At 34.9% G+C, this 21,999-nt stretch overlaps 1 long non-coding RNA gene across 1 annotated transcript; it reads left to right on the top strand.

The window, feature by feature from the left end:
• Positions 1 to 387: 387 nt before the first annotated feature.
• On the top strand, positions 388 to 18,958 carry LOC129904925 (uncharacterized). Its single transcript, XR_008770528.1, has 4 exons — positions 388 to 513; positions 662 to 740; positions 811 to 880; positions 18,633 to 18,958. It is a non-coding gene; the product is annotated as an uncharacterized LOC129904925 (long non-coding RNA).
• The last annotated feature ends 3,041 nt before the right edge of the window (positions 18,959 to 21,999 follow it).

Genomic DNA, 21,999 nt, shown 5'->3' with positions numbered 1-21,999 from the left:
TTATGTCTATTATTTTTCTTATTAATTATAACTAAAATTAAAAACTTTAATTTTTTTTTAAAAAGTACCATAAGTCTTAAATTTATAACTAACGAGTAAAATAAATAAAAATATTGAATAAAAATCATTTGACTCTTAAAATAGAATTGCATCATATAAGATGCTTTTTTGGGTGAAATATAGTCTTTTATTTATAATGGGTCAAGTACAACTCATTTGGGCCTATTACCCAAATCCAAAAAATAGAAAGCATAAAAGTAATGAAAATAACAAGAGGTAAGTAATCTTCCCGTCTAGGGCCCATTTTAGACATAGCCCACTTTCCTCTTCCTATATAAATGTATACTATGTCTAGGGTTTTCTAATCCCTTCTTATTTCCTCTTCTGTCTTCCTCCTCTATCACCTGAAGAATGTTCTTCTTTGGGACAACTTAAGTTTCTGCTTCCACTTGCTCTGGGTTATCAACGTGGTCCAACTTTTCTCCCAATCTTGTTCAATTTCTGCTAACAGGAGTAAGTTGTTCATCTTCATTTTCCTCTTTTTCTTCCTATATTGATCTGACTTACACCTTTTCCTTTTCAGCTAAAATGAGTAAGTTGTTCATCTTCATTTTCCTCTTCTTCTTTCTATATTGATCTGGCTTACTCCTTTACCTCCCAGATGAGTTCTCAGATGTGGTGGAAGGTGCTCAATTTAGAAGCTGCGGATCTAGTCTCATGGATTGATTTTGACATATTTGGTGAGTGTGCCGATTGTTGTACTCACTTTTTCTTTTCTTTCTTTCAAAATGAATCTTCTTTTTTCTGCAGGTGGTGTATGAAGGAAGTGTTTGGATAGCTTCTTTCCACCTATCCAACCATCGTTGTTATCATAATCCAGGTTTCACACGATCTCATCTGACCCAGATCCTTCTCTTTTGTTGATTCTTTTCTGTTGGCTGAATGTAGCCTAGGCTAATATCATATAAGATGAAATAAAGATAGTGCATACTTATTTTCATAAAAATGATTCATATTTGTGCATGAAAGTTTTGAATTGTTTAGTCCTTCAAGTGCTCTTCACCTGCAAGAGAATTTATTCAATCACATAATTTTGGGCTCCTAGTATATGATACCTTTGGGGCTTTCTATTTGATTGTATTGAAAGGTCAAATGAATTGGAATTTCCCTATTGGTCCAGGTCATTTTGGGGGCAAGCGGATCATTTAATTCAAAGCATAAGTTTTTTTCCTTATAAAAAGGTATATTAATAAAGAGAAATAAATATGTAGACTAGATATCATATTGAGTAAACCTGATCTAAAACTTCATTTAAAGATATATATATTTATTACTTTATTATTTCTATGTTCGAGGCTAATTAGGGAAAACAGTTGATTCCACAACATTTTCTTCAAATGAATTGGACTAGGGTCTCATTTTTATTTAAAATCAACATAAGAAATTTTATTCAAGCTCTAATAAGCCCAAAAACTCAGAAACATAAAGAATGGAAAAATAAATACATAAAAAAAAGACCAGGGCAAAATGGTCCGATCCTTATCTATTGTTATATGGGCTGCTAGGGTTTCTAATAGGACTTCCACATTTCTCTTCTCTACTTCCTCTCTCTACTGAATAAGTCGACAGTGATGAGGTTCCACAATACAATCTAATTCATGTTCTTCTTTGGGTGTTCAACACATGTGGCTCTTTTTGGTGTGCGCCGTTGTTTTTAAGCTTGTAGAAGTAAGATTTGTGTCTCTCTCTTCTTAACTAATTTTTGTATTTGTAACCTAGATTAAAAGGTCCATTTGTCTGTTCTTTTTTCTGTCTAGATGTGTAGTTCATTGGATCAGATTGTTGTGTATACCTAGGAATCTATAGAAGGTTGCCATCTTGGTTACCTGTTGGTTAGCTCTATGTAAGTGTTTCTCTTCCTTCTTTGCTTTATTTGAGTCTAGTTTCTTTTTAATTGATGTTTCTATGTTTTCTAGCCGAAGCAGGGGTACAGTGAAACTAGAATCTCTTTACCTCCTTCCAATAAGAAAAATACTATTTTAATACCAATAAAATTTACCATATTTTTTTTCAAATTTTAGAAATCAAATCTATATAGATCACATTAATTTAATGTCTTGATTTATGTTCAAGGAACTTCTCCTATAATAAATACAATTATATATTTTCTTACACTTTCAAACTATAACATAGTGAATTAAAGATTCATTGAATTAGTTTTGTTTACATCATCCAAAAGCTTTTTCTTTTAAGGTGCAATTTTCTCCGATGAATTTCCTAGTAAGAGGAAAAGGGGAGTTGTATTTGCAATCAACAATATGCCAATCAAATAGTAACGATTTTGAATTTCACTAAAAGTGTAACATTAATTATAAATTTTGGTATCTATGTTTATATTTATGTGTATATTTTGTAATCTTGCCTTTCCCTAGGGTATTGAGGTGACATAAGTATCTCAATATTTTGACATAATCAATGATTTTTAGAGAAGGAAGATGCAAAAATACACTTAGATTCTATAAACTCTTGTTCAGAGGTATTTCATTACTTAAAAAATCACAAGTCTGTAAATATGCTTTAAAGGGATGATCTTCTCTTCTTTCACTAGGTTCATTATAAAGACAAGATTTTTGAAAGATTTCTCGTTTTTAAGGTAAATAGTTTATAAGCAAAGTAGTATTGGAATAATTTGGGTCACACGTGGTTTCTCTTCGCCATTAGGATTTTGCATCCATTTCCTCCCCTTCTTCTTATTTTTTCCGGCTACTCAATTACTTTCGTATTAAATAACATAAATGAAATCTTGTAAGTACGACATAACAAATAGCTTGATGAAATAGATAATGATATGACCATACAATAGGGTAGTGGGATTCACAATTTACTAGAGGACGACTTTAAGATTGTTGCTTATCATCAGTAGCAGAATGAAGAGTTTGAATTACCTGCATTAGATGCAGACTACATTAGAAGAGAGGACATGAAGATCAAAGACATGGACACGAAACATGTAGTGCATTTCCTCCCTTCTATATCATAAGTGAATTTCAGGAAGTGTCTAAAGAATGAAATCACTAGATATTATGTCCATTATTATCATTCTGGAAAAGTACTTAATTCTACAAGCTTTCAGGGTACTTTGCTCAAACAACGAATGTGGATGTTCATTCTAATCCTAATTGTTTTTTTTATCTCTGGACTGTTTTGTGAATGGAGTCCCAGTTCTTCCCTTGATTTTCTGTCTGAAAGCATCAAATGTTTTAAATTCTAGTAGTAGGATACTCCTTTATCATGACAGGGAGAATCTTTATGTTTGTAATCCTGTAACTGAAGATTGAAAACTTATACCTCCTCATTAATATTATGATCGATTTGATCCAACTCATGTTCTTGCATTTCAACATTTAGGTATTATTGAATCATATTATCACATTATCATTGCAGTCCCTTCTCTTGGTCAGCCAATTGTCTTCTTTGAGACAAACTCATCTCAATCCAATTGTTGGAGGTGCTCTTCTTTAGACTGTATTGAGTTAGATGATACAATTGTTATTGGTGGGAGATTTTATATGAAGGGGATGTCTTACTGGAATACAACATCAAATTATGGCTTCCATTGTGCCAATCCCTTCATATAAAATCTCCCACCAATAACAACTATATCTTTTAACTCAACACATTCTAAAGAGGAGCAACTCCAAGAATTTGAATTAGATGAGTTAATCCCAAAGAAGACAATTGGTTGACCAAGAGAAAGGACTGCAATGACAATGTGATAATACGATTCAATAATACCTTGAGGATGAAATGAAAGAACAAGAGTTGGATCAAGTCAATCATAATATTAATGAGGAGGGATAAGTTTTTAGTCTTCAATTACAGGACTACAAACATAATAATTCTCCCACCATGATAAAGGAGTATCCTACTGCTAGAACTTAGAACATTGATGCTTTCAGACAAAAAATCAAGGGAAGAACTGGGGACTCCATTCGCAAAACAATCCACAGTTTAAAGGAAAATTAAGATTAGATTGAACATCTACATCCTCTGTTTGAGCAAAGTACCCTGAAAGTTTGTTGAATGAAGTACTTATCTTGATTGATAATAATGGACTAACTATCTAGTAATTTCATTCTTTGGACACTTTCCGAAACTTCATTCATGATATAGAGGGGAGGAAATGAACTTCATGTCCTCTCTTCTAATGTAGTCTGCATCTATTGCAGGTAATTTCGACTCATTATTCTACTCCTGCTGATAAGCAACAATCTTAAAGTCGTCCTCTGGAAACTTGTGAATTCCACTACCCTGTTGTTCTGTCGTATCATTATCCATTTCATCAAGATATTTGTTATGTCGCACTTACAAGATTTCATTTATGTTCTTTAATATGCAAGTAATTGAGTTTCCTGAAAAAAAGAAGGTAGGAAAATGGATCCAAAATCCTTATGGCGATGAGAACCATGTGTGACCCAAATTATTTTAATATTATTTTTCTTATAAATTATTTACCTTAAAAAAGAGAAAATCTTCCAAAAATCTAGGCTTTATAATGAATATAGTGAAAGAAAATAAGATCATCCCTTTAAAGCATATTCAATTCCCTTTTTCCTCCTATTGGATAATTCGTTGGAGAAAATTGCTCCACAAAAGAAAGAGTTATTATCTAATTATTTAAGGATAAATAAGTGAATGAATCTTAAATTCGCAATATTATAATTTAAAAGTGTAAGAAAGCATACAACTATATTATAATAGGAGAAGTTTCCTGAACATAAACCAAGTTCAAGTTCTTAATTAAATTCATGTCTTATATATGGATTTGGTTTCTAAAATTTTGAACAAATTGGTTATATTTATTAGGTAATTAAATTAAAATAGTATAAATTGGTTGCTTATATTGGTCCAACAAAAAAATGAACATTTTTTGTCAACGGCACAATTGTTGTGCACAGGTCTTCCGTTTTAAAGATAATTTTCTCTTTGGTTATTCTCAGTTAAGTTCATCCATCTATTTTTTGAGGACACCACTCTTAACTGAACCCCCATATGCCCAGAAGGTATACTCGTGCGAAAGTTTAACTTAAAATTTGAGCGAACCCCCATAAGCCCGACAGGTACACAAAATTGCTAAAACTACTAAGAATGTGAACCGATTAGTCCAGAGAAGAAGAGAATAAGACGGACCTCGAATCGCGGATAGCCTCCAAGTAACCAATAGTAATAGCCCAACTAAGAAGTCCAATGGTCGAATCCTGAACCACAGATTAGTCTCAAAGGGGAAAATCAACAGTAGTCTCCAAATGATCAAGTAAGGACAACCCAACTAAGAAGTCCAGTGCCCTAAATTTCAAACTGCGGATGTGTCTCATAGGGGCAATAGTCCGAGGCCTGAATCATCTCCGAGGAGGATAAGAGAGCAGCATGACCAAACCTTGAATCTACGATGATAGTGGTGCCAAATGGTATCATGTCATCCCGTCATCGTAAAACCATCGTGGATTGACGTTCACTTTTAGTTAATCGACCAAGAACTCCAAGCACGAACCAAAAACCAATCTCAAATCACTGAAAGAAGCCTAAAATCCCAAATCATCTACGTGCGGGCCGTAAGAAGAGGGAGAATGGTAGAAGCTCATCAAAGTTGAGGCAACACTTACTCTAAGTCTCAATCTACCAAACCCAAATCTACTATTCCAGTCTAAAGGAAGCTAAGCCATCTAAATCGACGTCGGGGTAAAAGCAAGGACTAAAGGCTCCAATTATCGCAAGTCTATGACAAACATTAGTATAATAAGCCTAAACTAAGGCCAACATGCTCAATATCGACAGAAACTACTAATGCTCAAAGTTACAAGGTATGAATGCTCACATTAAAAATGACAACATGCTCTCAAGTACCCGGTACTACCTGAAAATAGCCTAAAATAGGATATCTACACTAATAAACATGATCAAGCATCTACCCAACCCAAATTCTAAGTAATCCTCATGCTTTCCTATAAACAAGCTCAATCTAAGAAGAGGAAAGTTGTGGCCTACCTATAGGCCGATCAAGCATGCTCCAAAATCAAGGTACCGGAGCATTCCCTTTTTGAACGACCTCCGAATGCTGCCACATTATAAAGAATATGTTTACAATGTTAATACGGTCGTTTTAAATGAAAAATGTGGGAACCACTTCGGTAATTTTGAAATTGACTCCGCGAAAAGGTCTAATTTACCTCCCCTAAATTTTGTTCCAAAATGGAATGCAATTCAGGACTTGGAACAGCCCAAAATGAGACATGCATCAAAAAAATTCAATTCTAGATCAATTAATCAACAAATGTAGCTGTTATTTGACTGAAATTACCTCTACCAAAGCCTTCCCGACACTTTTCAGCTGATCACCCATGTAGCCCCAAAGTTTCTGAACCCACATGACTTGAAATCACCAAATTCGGACTTGTATTGAGAGAGATCAATGTTTGAACTTTGAGGTAATTAAAGAGCTGATCACGTCTGGTTTTTATTTAACAGATCAGATGCATTTACTTTTAACGATCGCAGAGTCCTGGGCTCGCGATCACACGCCACTGGTGGCTTTCTCTTTGTGATCGCAGAGAGTCAACTAACTTGACCCTCATGATCGCAAATGACCCCTCGCGAATGTGAAGACCTATGGGCTAATGCTTCACGAATGTGACCAACTACGCTCCCGAATACGAAGGCCATTGGCGGCCTACACCAGCACTAGCTGCAAAAATTGGTTTTTGAAATTGCCAGGTCCTCGATCGACTGCTCAAAATTCCTTATGAATTTTGAGCAGTCGATCGAGGACCTAGCAATTTCAAGGAATTTCGTGCGTGCAAACGAGATATTCTATCTTATAAATTTGACATTCGGAACTCACTGGCACAAACAAAATTTTCATATGACGTAATTTTGATAAAAAATGAGTCTCACACCTAAATACCCTTTTTAGCCAATTCCATAATAGGCCTCAGAATTAGACTGAAAGCCTTGTGAAGGGCATGAAAGGTCGTTCAACACCAAACTCGACCTTCCGGAACTAACCGCACTGACGAAATATTTTTCAAGCGCGTTTTCCAAGAATGTTGACCAAAGTCAAATTCGCACCAAAAGCCTCGGGACTCATACCGACAATGCTACTAGCCTACAATTACCATTGCAGAGCTGCTGAAACCGTCATAATTTCGTTCTGAGGCCATTTACCTGACGTTTTGGCCGAAATCAACTTTTCAAGTTTCAAAAGCTCCAAAATAGGAAAACGGGCATAAAACCTAAACGAATGACCTGACAACTGAACAGTCAGTGCCAGCAAGTCATAAATCGCTTGAGGTCACTATAGAAATGCCTTAAACGGTGAAAAGAATGCATCAACTTAAAAATGACCTGGAGGGTCATTACAATTTGTTTTGTTTGTATTCCAAGGTATTTAAAATATTAGTGTTTAATATTTAATAGGATATTTTCTTGTATTTTGATTTAGTATATATATATATATATATATATATATATATATATATATATATATATATATATATGATAAGAAATTGTTTTGAATAAGTCTGTTAGCAATATTTTTTACACGTCTTTTATTAATTTATCCTTAGTGTTTTTCTAATTTTAAACATATTTTCCAAAATAAAACACCTAACTTTTTCTTTACTTTGTATAGGTTGTTCTTTTTTATTTTTAAAGAATTGAATTTGATGAATAATTTTTTGACAAAATATTGAAGGTATTTTAGTCATTTAGCAGTACAACAACTTATCGTTGTTCTTTGTCAGATACGTCAATTGCTTAATATCAGCTTAATCACGTCTATCCAAACTTGTAACATTTTATTTATAAATGAACTTCCACACTTAAACCTATGTTGCTAATTTAATATTGATCAATCCAAATGAGCTCTTAATATCATTTTGAAGTCGAATGATCATACACTAGTCGCTCTACACTTTGTCTGGCCTGGTTGATCATTTATTAGCCAGGATGAAGAGAAAATTTATATAAAAAAAATTGTGACAGTAAATTTTGTTAACTATAATAAAATAGTGTAACAAATGTCGTAGGTGAATTGGATAAACTAATTAATATCTTGGGTACTAAATAAATTCTTATAGTTTGGTGTTGTTGACATATTTTATGTCTATTATTTTTCTTATAATTTATAATTAAAATTAATTTTTTTTTAAAAAAGTACAATAAGTTTTAAATTTATAACTAAAAGCAAGTAAAATAAACAAGGATATTGAATAAAAATCATTTGACACTTAAGATAGAATTGTATCATATAAGATGATTTTTTAAGGTGAAATATAGCCTCTTATTTATATTGGGTCAAGTACAACTCATTTGGACCTATTACCCAAATCCAAAAAACAGAAAGCATAAAAGTAATGAAAATAACAAGAGGTAAGTAATCTTCCCGCTTAGGGCCCATTTCGGACATAGTCCACTTTCCTCTCTCTATATAAATGTATACTATGTCTAGGGTTTCCTAATCCTTTCTTCTTTCCTCTTCCGTCTTCCTCCTCTATCACCTGAAGAATGTTCTTTCTTTGGGAAAACTTAACTTTCCGCTTCCACTTTCTCTGTGTCATCAACGTGGTCTAACTCTTCTCCCCGATTTTGTTCTTTTTTAGCTAACAGGTGTAAGTTATTCATCTTCATTTTGCTCTTCTTCTTCCTAAATCGATCTGACTTACACCTTTTCCTCCCCAGATGAGTTCTCAGATGTGGTGGAAGGTGCTCAATTTTGAAGCTGCATGATCTAGTCTCATGGATTGATTTTCACATATTTGGTGAGTGTGCCGACTGTTGTCCTCACTTTTTTTTTCTCTCTTTAAAAACTAATCTTCTTTTTTCTAGAGGTGGTTTATGAAGGAAGTGCATGGGTAGCTTCTTTCCACCTATCCAACCATTGTTGTTATCATGATCTAGGTTCACATGTTCTCATCTGACCCAGATCCTTCTCTTTTGTCGACTCATTTTTGCTGGCTGACTGCGGCCTAGGCTAATGCCATATAAGATGAAATAAAGATAGCACATACTTTATTTTCATAAAAATGATTCATATTTGTGCATTAACGTTTTGACTTGTTTTGTCCTTCAAGAGATCTTCACCTGCAAGAGAATTTATTCAATCACAAAGTTTGGGCTCCTAGAGTATGATACCCTTGGGACTTTCTATTTGATTGTATTGAAAGGCCCAATGAATTGGGATTTCCCTGTTGGTCTAGGTCATTTTGGGGGCAAGCGGATCATTTAATTCTAAGCATAAGTTTTTTTTCCTTATAAAAAGTTATATTAATAAAGAGAAATAAATATGTAGATTAGATATCATATTGAGAAAATCTAACCTAAAACTGCATTTAAGATATATATATTTATTACTTTATTATTTCTATGTTCGAGGCTAATTTGGGAAAACAATTTATTCCGCAACATTTTCTTCAATTGAGTTGGACAAGGGGCTCATTTTTATTAACAAGCAACATAAGAATATTTATTCGGACTCTAGCAAGCCTCAAAAGTCAGAAATATAAAGAATGGAAACATAAATAAATAAATAAAAAGACCAGGGCAAAATGGTCCGATCCAAAAAATATCTATTGCTATTTGGGCTACTAGGGTTTCTAATAGGAGCTTCAACATTTCTCTTCTCTACTTTCTCTCTCTACTGAATAAGTTGACAGTGGTGATATTCCACAATACATGTCTGGTTCATGTTCTTCTTTAAGTGTTCAACACTCGTGGCCCTTTTTGGTGTGCACCATTGTTTCTAAGCTTGTAGAAGTAAGATCTCTGTCCTTCTCTTCTTAACTAATTTTCGTATTTGTAACCCTAGGTTAGAAGGTCCATTTGTCTATTCTTTTTTCTGTCTAGATATGTAGTCCATTGGATCGAATTGTTGTGTATACCTAGGAGTCTATAGAGGGTTGCCATCTTGGTTACCTGTTTGTTAGCTCTACCTTCCTTCCTTGCTCTATTTGAGTCTAGTTTCTTTTTAATTGATATTTCTGTGTTTTCCAGTTGAAGCAGGGGCGGAGTGCAACTATAAGCTCTTGATCTTCTTCCAATAAGAAAAATATTATTTTAAAGCGATAAAAATTACCATATTTTTTTTTCAAAATTTTAGAAATCAAATCCTTATAGATGACATATATTTAATGACTTGATTTATGTTCAAGGAACTTCTCCTATAATAAATACAATTGTATATTTTCTTACACTTTCAAACTATAACATAGTGAATTAAAGATTTATTTTTTCTTTTAAGGTGCAATTTTCTCCGATGAATTTCCTGGTAAGAGGACAAGGGGAATTGTATTTGCAATAAACAACATCTCAATCAACTAGTAACTATTTTGAATTTCACTAAAAGTGTATCATTATTTATATATTTTGGTATCTATGTTTATATTGATGTGTATATTTTGTAATGTGGCCTGTCCATAGGGTAATGAGGTGACACAAGTAACATTTTGACAGAATCAATGATTTTTAGAAATGGAAGATGGAAAAATACACTTAGCTTCTATAAAGTAATGTCCATAGGTATTTCATTACTTAATAAATCAAAAGTCCATAAATATGCTTTAAAGGGATGTTCTTCTCTTCTTTCACTAGGTTCATTATAAAGACTAGATTTTTGGAAGATATCTACTTTTTAAGGTAAATAATTTATAAGCAAAGTAGTATTGGAATAATTTGGGTCACACGTGGTTTCACTTCACCATTAGGATTATTCATCCATGCCCCCCCCCCCCTTCTTCTTGTTTTTCGGCAACTCAATTACTTGCATATTAACTGACATAAATAAAATCTTGTAAGTACGACATGAAAATATAGCTCGATGAAATAGATAATGATATGACTGAACAATAAGGTAGTGGGATTTACAATTTACTAGAGGACCACTTTAAGACTGTTGCTTATCATCGGGAGTAGAATGAAGAGTCTGAATTACCTGCATTAGATGCAGACTACATTTGAAGAGAGGAAATGAAGATCAAACACATGGACAAGAAACATGTAGTGCATTTCCTCCCCTCTATATCATAAGTGAAGTTTCAAGATGTGTCTAAAGAATGAAATCACAAGATATTATGTCGATTATTATCATTTTAGAAAAGTACTTCATTCTACAAGCTTTCAGGGTACTTTGCTCAAACAACGGATGTGGATGTTCAATCTAATTCTATTTTTTTTCTATCTGGTCTGTTTTTCAAATGGTGTCCCTAGATCTTCACTTGATTTTTTGTCTAAAGCATCAAATGTTCTAAGTTCTAGCAGTAGGATACTCTCTTTATCATGGGCTAGAGAATTATTATGTTTGTAATCCTGTAACTAAAGACTAAAACCGTATCCCTCCTCATTAATATTATGATTGATTTAATCCAACTCTTGTTCTTGCATTTCAACCTCAAGGTATTATTGAATCATAGTATCACATTGTCATTGCAATCCATTTTCTTGGTCAGCCAATTATCTTCTTTGAGATAAACTCACCTTAATCCAATTCTTGGAGGTGATCTTCTTTAGACTGTCTTGAGTTAAATGATACAATTGTTATTGGTGGGAGATTTTATATGACGGGGATGTCATACTGGAATACAACATCAAATGATGGTTTCCATTAAGCCATACCCTTCATATAAACTCTACCACCAATAACAATTGTATCTTCTAACTCAAGACAGACTAAAGAAGAGCACCTCCAAGAATTTGATTGAGATGGGTTTATCTCAGAGAAGACAATTGGTTGACCAAGAGAAGGGACTGCAATGACAATGTGATAATATGATTCAATAATACCTTGAGGATTAAATGCAAGAACAAGAGTTTGATCAAATCAATCATAATACTAATGAGGAGGGATAAGTTTTCAGTCTTCAATTACAAGATTATAAACATAATAATTCTCCCACCATGATAAAGGAGTATTGTTCTTATTGAATTTAGAATATTGATGCTTTCAGACCAAAAACCAAGGGAAGAACTGGAGACTCCATTCGCAAAACTGTCACACCCCGGGAGGGTACCCTAGACGTAACCGGCACTCAGAAACCATTTCTGGCTTCCAAGCGAACCACATAGCCTGATCACACATCCGTGCATTCATTCAATCAGCGGAAGATGAAAGAAAATAAAGAGAATACTTGGCGGGCAACTCAAAACGTCAATCTAACTCCAAGAATAAAGGCCATGGGCCAACAAATCAACTCTAATATTTGTCATTAAAAATAGTTTGACAAGAATAATTTAAGGAAGGAAATACTCGATCGACCCTTCACTATCTAGTCTATGAAGCCTCTATCACTACTATCTAATTGGTGCCAATGACATGTTCATGGCTACCTCAAATCAAAATGAAAAGGGCTAACTTGATGCAAGAATACACAAACGGTGTCCTCCGAATGTAGGAGAGGACTCACCAATACACTGAGTGAGAATAGATCCCCAATGATGCTCCTATTGACGATCTCTTAAACATGTCTCTGCATCATGAAATGATGCAGGTCCAAATAGATGTCAGTACGTGGAATGTACGAGTATGTAATATGGCAGAATGAAACATACCTCAAGGAAGAATAACGTCGGTTCAAATAACTCAAATTGGAAAGATAAGAGAGACTCAAATAAGGAGTCATAAGTCTAAAGTAAGAATACAGTTTAGACAGAGACTAATCATATAACATACAATCCAATCCAGTCATACACAATATAGTACAATCAAATCATTTAGAATTCGAATTTTATACAATCAACATCCAATCTAATCACATACCGTTCCCGTCAATCCAATCACAATTCATCCAATCCAATTCAATCACATATCATCAAATCAACAATCCACTCAAAGGACTCAACTCCATAAATATGCAAATTAAATTATGCAATATTTTACAACTCAACTCAATCATCTACAATCACCATCAAACCAATCATATCAAGCACAATCCATTCAATTTGGAGTTTCTCGAACCGACAACTATCACCATATGAGTGAGTGATAGTACAACAAGCCGACGTTGTTGCCACGTCCGTTCATACCTTGCCAGGGTATGAACGAATCAACCAATCATGGATCCAATCCAACCAAGTCCTATAATGTCAGGACAAACATTTTGGGGAAGCATCCAACTTTAACAGTTCAATCCTCTCCTACGTTTGGCGACGTAGTTTATTGGTTTGAGTATGGACTATACTCTTACCCAATTTGGTGTTCGATACTCCTCCCAAGACTCAATATGCTCATATCTATCAAGTGAGTAAAATACTCAAAATACTCATTTAGTCTCATTGGACTCTTTCAAATCAACTCATTTAGTCTCATTAGACTCTTTCAAATCAACTCATTTAGTCTCATTGGACTCTTTCAAATCAACTCATTTAGTCTAATTGGACTCTTTTCAAAACTCAATCAAATCTGGTCTCATTGGACCTTCTCTCAAATCGACTCATCTCAAATCATCAAACTCTTCTCTTTAAAATCTATACAATCTCAAAAATCGACATTTTAAAGTAAAAATACTCAACTCACTTATACTCAAAATACTTGTGTTCAAAAATAATTAAAAGACTTCTCAAACTCAACTCATGCTTAAACTCTTTTCAAATCATAGATGAAAATAATTACTCTTTAAACTCAAAATAGTGTATAAATAATTTATGCAAAAATGGTTCCAAAATCATTTATTTTCGAAATGTTCATAAGACTCCAACCACATCAAATTACGTAAATCACATATCACATAATCACATTAGACTCCAATCCACTTCATCACACAACATCCTCATCAATATAACCCCTTCATTCACATCATCATCAAATATCATTATTCACATCATCACCAAATATCATCATCACATCATCATCATATATCATCATTCATTTACTCCAAAATCCTTATTTTAGTTCTATATTCATTTTATACAAGCAAAAAGACATTCTTAACTATCCAATTCATTCTTTTCATTCCAATCAATACATATATACACCAAAACCATCCACCTCAACTCAAGACAATTATGACAAAGAAATCTCATCTCGGGTTCATGTGAATGAAATATGAATCCATACTCTCAACAAACTCAACTCAAGAATATCGTCAATACCTATAAATCTATGTACCAAGATCCATTTGTAGTCAATAGTTATGAAAGATAACTATTTAGTAACTCAAGTCATTAAAATCATCAACCAACCAATAGTATCTAAAAACATTCTATAGCTTAGGAAAACTTTCAAGAAAACGTTCTTAGAAGGTTCAACTCTTTCACAACTCCTATTCAACACATCTATGGGCATATGGAAGAACTCAATTCATATTTTAGGTTAGCCTTACATACCTTGTTAAGACTTTGAAGAGACCTAGTTGTTGGGTCTTCAATGGGAGACTTGAATCCTTGAAACTCTTGAAGGCACCCTTTGTTGAAGAAGGATTTGGAAAAGAAGAAGAGGAAGAGAGAGGATCTTTCTAGGGATTTTCTAGAGAGAGAGAGGGACTGAAAATATGTCCCCAAAATGTACAAGGATGATACATATATAATTTGGGACAAATTCCCAAATTGCCCTTCCTCCAAAATTTTGAAAAATAGGCTAAAAATGTTCCTGGCGCGATAGTGGCGGGTCGCGCCATTGCAGCGCCAGGTCGATTAGGCGTAAAACCTGCACACCCATTAGTGGCGTGCCGCGCCAAGGACCAAACTACTGAAGCGTGTTCTTGGTATGATAGTGGTGCGTCGCGCCCTTACAGCGCCAGACCCAAGTTTTTTGGGTTCTGGAAAATAGGCTTGAAAAACCGTGCTACCCAATAGTGGCGCGTCGCGCCCTTGCGGCGCCAAGGCCATATTCCCCAGCAGTTGCAACCCAGGCCTAAAATTTCTGTCGAGCTAGTTCGTCTTAGGATCGTCATATCTCTTGACTCCGAACTCCAAAAATTACATTCTTGGTGGAGTTGGAAAGAAGACTCGACGAACTTTAATTTGATAGGTCATGGGCCATCCAATTCATCCTATTTTAGGAGACATGATCATTTGAAGTTGACCCTTATACTAATTCATCCGAAAACTTAATTGATTGGGATTCTTTGGACTCGACTTGGTGTTAGAGATCCCTTACGACCCCTAAACACATCTAACATACTTCAAATACTTAGGAATTAATCCTAACTCATTTGCAAAATTATAAGTCCTCCAGTCCGAGTCTACACTCACGTGAAGAAATGTTCGAATCTTAGCGAAAACTTTTGGGGGGTGTTACAAAAATAATCAACAGATTAAAACAAATTAAGATTAGATTGATCATCTACATTCGCTGGTTGAACAAGGTACCCTAAAATTTTGTTGAATGAGGTACTTTTCTTGAATGATAGTAATGGACTAACTATCTAGTAATTTCATTCTTTGTACACTTTCAGAAACTTCATTTATCATATAGAGGGGAGGAAATACACTACATATTTTTTGGCCATGTCTTTGATCTTCATTTCCAATCTTCTGATGTAGTCTACAGGTAATTCAGACTCTTCATTCTACTTCTGTTGATAAGCAACAGTCTTAAAGTTGTCCTCTGGAAACTTGTGAATCCCACTACCCTGTTGTTCCGTCATATCATTATCCATTTTATCGAGCTATCTGTTATGTAATACTTACAAGATTTCATTTATGTTCTTTAACACGCAAGTAATTGAGTTGCCGGAAAAACAAGAAGAAGGGGGAAAAATGAATCAAAAATCCTTATGGCGAAGTGAACCATGTGTGACCCAAATAATTTCAATACTATTTTTCTTATAAATTATTTACCTTAAGAAAGATAAAATCTTCCAAAAATCTAGTCTTTATAATGAACCTAATGAAAGAAAATAAGATCATACGTTTTAAGTATATTTACAAGCATATAATTTTTTAAGTAATGGAAAACCTTTGAGCATGAGTTTATAGCTAAGTGTATTTTTCCATCTTCCTTCTTTAAAATCATTGACGCTCTTAGCACATTAAGAGTTCTATCTTTGTCTAAGTGTTGTTTATTAGGGCTATATTTGGTTGTCAGTGTAATACCTTAGCGACAGACAATGTAACAAAATGTACGCATAAATATAAATGTTGAGACTCAAATTTATAAATAATGTTACACCTTTAGCGAAATTCAAAATCGTTAATATTTGATTGGCATGTGTAATGACCTAGCCCATAATTACTAAAAATATCTGTGGTAAAGGTATACAAATATTATTCCTCATAAGGTTAGGATAAATATCTTGATATGTAGTGCATTAGTTGTGAATTAAGGTCATGCTATGCTCTTATCTCAAAGTTGAGCTGAAAGTGTCTTTCCGATTTAGTTTTGGACTTGAGTTAAAACTAAGGTCTTCTTCAAAAGACCATATCTTTCAGCCTATAATGAATTAGGCCCATGACCTATCAAATTAAAGGTCTATGAGTCTTCTTTCCAATGCCATCAAATTTTCCTCATTTGAAGTTCAGAGTAAAAAGTTATGCCCTTTTTACTAAGCACTTTCTGTGCTAAAGCCGATGTGGCGGGATCGCCAGAGAGGGATTGTACCGCTGTGGTGGGACAGATGGAATTTAAAGTCATGAAAAAACCCAGAATGGTTTCTTTTATTCCTACTTCATTCTTAAAAGACCAGAAGCAACCTAGGGTGATTTTCTATTGGTTTCCACTCCAATTTGTGCTAAAGGTAAGTAATTTACTCATTAAACTTGTAATTCGATTCCTAAAACCCACAATTATTGGTGGGTGATCATTGAGGGAGGGTTTTGGATTGAAACTAATGGTAGGAAAACCTTAGTATGGGTGGGAAAATCATGGGACTGGCCTGGAATTTGAGATTTGCATATAATCTAGAAGTATATAGGCCATTTGTGATTAGTTTTGTATTATGGTATTATTTTAGACCAAGAACAAGCTAAGTTTCAACTAAAGAGTCAAGGTTCACAATCAGACTTCTACAGTTGCTTGGCGCCCAGGTAGGCTAGGTTTTCTCAATCGAGTAGTTATAAATATGTTCCCATTGCATAATGTATCATAGATTGACCGGAGATTTCATGTTTAGGCCTTCGGGCACGGAGTCTGGATGGTTGAATATGTTGTTATTCCTGTTTATGGTAGGAATGTACTACATGAGTTATGATTATGTTGTGACTAGCGATGATCGTCTAGTTCTTGATTGTTAACCTTAATACTTCTTATTGATATGATTGATGGTCCTTCTAAAGTTAATGTTTATGGAAATTGCTGGGTTAGAGTGAGATCTTGAGACTTGTGATAATCAAGGGCAGGGGGGTGTCAAGTATGAGGCTATTGATCAATACAAATATATATATGTATGTGTGTGTGTTTTCAATATAACAGTTCCATATGAAATAGTTGAGTAATGTGTGTCCGTGCAATAAGATGAAATAAAACTAAAGGAATGACTATTTGTGAACAATTATATATAATGAGCCTGATTACTTGATTGTGCAAGTATGTGAACTATTCATTGTGGAATGCGATTATGCATTGTGATTGTGATATTGGATCAGGTGTCGCATTTCAAAACATATATGGGATCGAGTGTCATATTCCAACACATATAATGGATTGGATGTCATATTTTAATACATATATTGGATCAAGTGTCACGTTCGGACACATACTAAATATTGGATCGGGTGTCACACCGACACATTAATAGTTTGGGTATGGGTTCCATGAGAAAACCATTGTGTGGCTATCATTTGTAAATTGATCTTGACTATATGTGTGATGATAGAGAAACTGACTTGATGATAATTGAGCATGCCCATTCTGTGTAATAATTGATATAAAAGGACCGAAGGTCCGAGTGTTACCTTGTTAATAGTTGTAATTGAGATTTACATGGTGAAATTGCATATTGCTCTTAAAATGGTAAATTGGTAACGTGCTTCTATATATATGCATGTTCAGATTATGTTATGGTTGGTAGATGCATCCATATCATAGGTATGAGGCCGTGGTAAACAAGCGGAGAGCAGTTAATGTGTGGTTTAATAAGAGTAATGACTTAGAGTCAGATATTGCCTGTGTCCTATTAGTATATGTGGAAAAAAAAAGGGATTGGGGGAGAAGTCAGAGTTACTTTCTCTGGCGGGAGGAATCCCACTGTAGAGAGACCGCCAGAGCGAGATAGGTCCTGCCATAGTGGGATAGTACAGTTATGAGGTATGTATTAGTTTAGATAAATGTTTACCTCTTCCAAGTGAGATGTTAATCATTCTAGGATCAGGAGTTGGTGTGAAAGCTAAAGGTAATAGACTTGTTAGACAGAGTTAGTAGTGGTCCATAGTTTGGAAACTCCTTTATGTGATAGAAGGGTTAGGCCTTAATTGTATTAGAGTTTTGCAGCGAACCAACTAGAAGGGATGAGAGTTAGGCTTGAATGAATTTAATGAGGTTATCGAGAATACTAAAAGTTGCGCATAAAGGTTCGGGGTGTATTTCTTAAGAGAATGTTTTCTTCTCGTTGATTTATTTATATTATGCGGTGGGTATTGAGTTGACCGATGATGCCAACCATTATGTGTTGTTTGTACTGATACTACTCTTTCTATGCCACTTGACATAGTCTGGTTTCAGGATCAGTGATATTTCTTAGGTGAAGACGAAGATGATTCTCCAACAGCTTCTACTGTTCCTTTCTTATTGTGGGAGCTGTTTCATTACTTTATTTATACTCTGTATTCTTTAGAAGCTCCTGTACCTGTTTAGACTAGTATCCTTAGGGGTGTTAGTATGTTTCTAGTAATAAATCTTAGAGTTTTAAAATTTTCAATTATGGTATCTTCCTGACTTTTTAGGTTGGTATTTGACAATTGTTAAACTTTCGCATGTTATTTCTGTAAGATTTCTCCTATTTAGGTGTTAGAGGAGGTGCCCGCACGGTCCGGTGTGTTGAGTCATGACAACATGTTATTGATTACAGATTCAATTCCCTTTTTCCTCCTATGGGATAATTCGTCGGAGAAAATTGCTCCACAAAAGAAAGAGTTATTAACTAATTCAAGTATAAATAAGTGAATGAATCTTAAATTCACAATATTATAATTTAAAAGTGTAAGAAACCATAAAACTATATTATAATAGGAGAAGTTTCCTGAACATAAACCAAGTTCTTAGTTAAATTCATGTCTTATATATGGATTTGGTTTCTAAAATTTTGAACAAATTGGTTATATTTATTAGGTAATTAAATTAAAATACTATAAATTGGTTGCTTATATTGATCCACCAAAAGAATGAACATTTTTTGTCAAAGGTACAACTGTTGTGGCACAGGACTTCTTTTTTAAAGATAATTCTCTTTGGTTATTCTCCGTTAAGTTCATCCATCTGTTTTTTGAGGACACCACTCTTAACTGGACCCCATATGCCCATAAGGTACACTCGTGCGTAAGTTTAAGTTAAAATTTTGAGCGCACCCCCATAAGCCTGATGGGTATACAGAATTGCTAAAACTACTAAGAATGTGAAATAGTGAGTCCAGAACCGGAAGAGAATAACATGGACCTCGAATCGCGGATAGCCTCAAAGTTACCAATAGTAACATCCCAACTAAGAAGTCCAATACCCGAACCTTGAACCACAGATGAGTCTAAAAGGGGAAAATCAACGGTAGTCTCCAAATGATCCACGGACAACCTAACTAAGAAGTCCAGCGCCCGAACCTCGAACCAGGATGTGTCTCAAAGGGGCAATAGTCCGAGGCCTAGTGAATCATCTTCGTAGAGGATAAGACAGCATCATGAAAAAACCTTGAATCTATGATGATAGTGGCGCCATATGATATCATGTCATCCAATCATCGTAAAAGCACCGTGGATCGATGTTCACTCTCAGTTAATCGACCAATCACTCCAAGCTCGAACCAAAAACCAACCTCGAATCGGTGAACGAAGCCCAAAAGCCCAAATCATCTATGTGCTGGCCGTAAGAAGAGGGACAAGGGTAGATGGTCTTCAAAACTGAGGCAACGCCTACTCTAAGGCTTAGTCTACCAGACCCAAGTCTGTTATTCTAGTCTATAGGGAGCTAAGCCGTTTGAATCGACGTCGGAGTAAAATCAAGGCCTAAAGGCTCCAATTATCATTAGTCTATGACAAAACACTAGTCTAACCCCTAGAATAAGGCCAACATGCTCAATATCGACATAAACTACTAATGCTCAAAGCCACAAAGTATGAAGGATCACATTAAAAATGACAACATGCTTGCAAGTATCTAGTACTCCTGAAAATAGCCTAAAATTAGATATCGACACTAATAGGCATGATCAAGCACCTAACCAACCCAAATTCTAAGTAATCCTCATGCTTTCACATAAACAGGCTCAATCTAAGAAGAGGAAAGTTGTAGCCTACCTATAGGCCAATCATGCACGCTCCAAAATCAAGGTATCAGAGCATTCCCTTTTTGAATGGACTCCGAATGCTACCACAATATCAAGAATTGGTTTACAATGTTAATACGATTGTTGTAAAACTAAAATTACTACAAACAGAGACAAACCAATTTCAGAGTCGTAAAATAAAAATATGGGAACCGCTTTAGTGATTTTGAAATTGACTCTGTGAAAAGGTCCAATTTACCTCCCCTAATTTGCGTTCCAAAATGGAACACAGTTCAGGGCTTGGAACAGCCCAAAATGAGACATGAATCAAAAATTCAATTTTACCTCTATTAATCAACAATGGTAGCAGATATTTGACTGAAATTACCTCCACTGAAGCCTTCTCGACACTTTTCAACTGATCAGCCATGCAGCCACAAAGTTTCCGAACCAACGTGACTTGAGATCACCAAATTAGGACTTGTATTGAGAGAGTTATCAGTGTTTGAACTTTGAGGTAATTAAAGATCTGATCACGTCTGGGTTTTTTTAAGAAATCAGTTCCATTTGCTTTTCGCGATCGCGGAGTCCTAGGTTTGCGATCACAGGCCACTGATGACTTTCTCTTCGTGATCGCGGAGAGACAACTAACCTGATCCTCGCGATTTAAAATGACCCCTCGCGACCGTGAAGACCAAGTGGCTAATGCTTCATGAACGCGACCAACTGCACTCTCGAATACGAAGGCCATTGGTGGCATGCACCAGCATCGGCTGCAATAGTTTGTTTTGGAAATTGCCAAGTCCCCGATCGGGTGCTCGGGATTCATTAGGAATTCCGTGCGCGCAAATGAGATATGCTATCTCACTAAATTCGACATTTAGGACTCACTAGCACAGTCTAAATTTCCAAACGAGGTCATTTTGATAAAAACTGGGTCCCACACCCAAATGACCATTTAGCCAATTCCACAATATGCCTCGAAATTAAATCGGAGCCTTGAAAAGTGCATGAAAGGTTGTTCTACACCAAAATCGACTTTTCGGAACTAACCGCACTAACGGAATTTTTATTCGAGCGTGTTTTCCAAGAATGTTGACCAAAGTCAAACTTGACCAAATTTCAAAGGTTAAAATACCTAATGGTCCAAACTCGCACCAAAATCCTCGGTACTCATGCCGACTTTGTTACTAGTCTAAAATGACCATTCTAGAGTTGATGAAATAGTCAAAATTTCATTCTGAGGCCATTTACCTGACGTTTTGTCCAAAATCAATTTTTCAAGTTTCAAAAACTTCAAAATAAGGAAAGGGGCAGAAAACCCAAACGAATAAATAGACAACTGAACAATCAGTGCCAGAAAGTCATAAATGAATTGAGGTCACTATAGGAATGCTCTAAACGGTGAAAAGAATGCATCAACTTAAAAATGACTTGGAGGGTCATTACAATTTGTTTTGTTTGTATTCCAAGGTTATTAAAATATTAGTGTTTAATATTTAATAGATATTTTCTTGTATTTTAATGTAGTATATATATATATATATAATAAGAAATGTTTTTGAATAAGTCTGTTAGCAATTTTTTTACATGTCTTTTACTAATT

This window comes from Solanum dulcamara, chromosome 10, assembly GCF_947179165.1.
Source record: "Solanum dulcamara chromosome 10, daSolDulc1.2, whole genome shotgun sequence".
Lineage (NCBI taxonomy): Eukaryota > Viridiplantae > Streptophyta > Magnoliopsida > Solanales > Solanaceae > Solanum > Solanum dulcamara.
The sequence above is the reverse complement of the archived record's forward strand: the minus strand, read 5'-3'. Positions and strand labels throughout refer to the sequence as shown.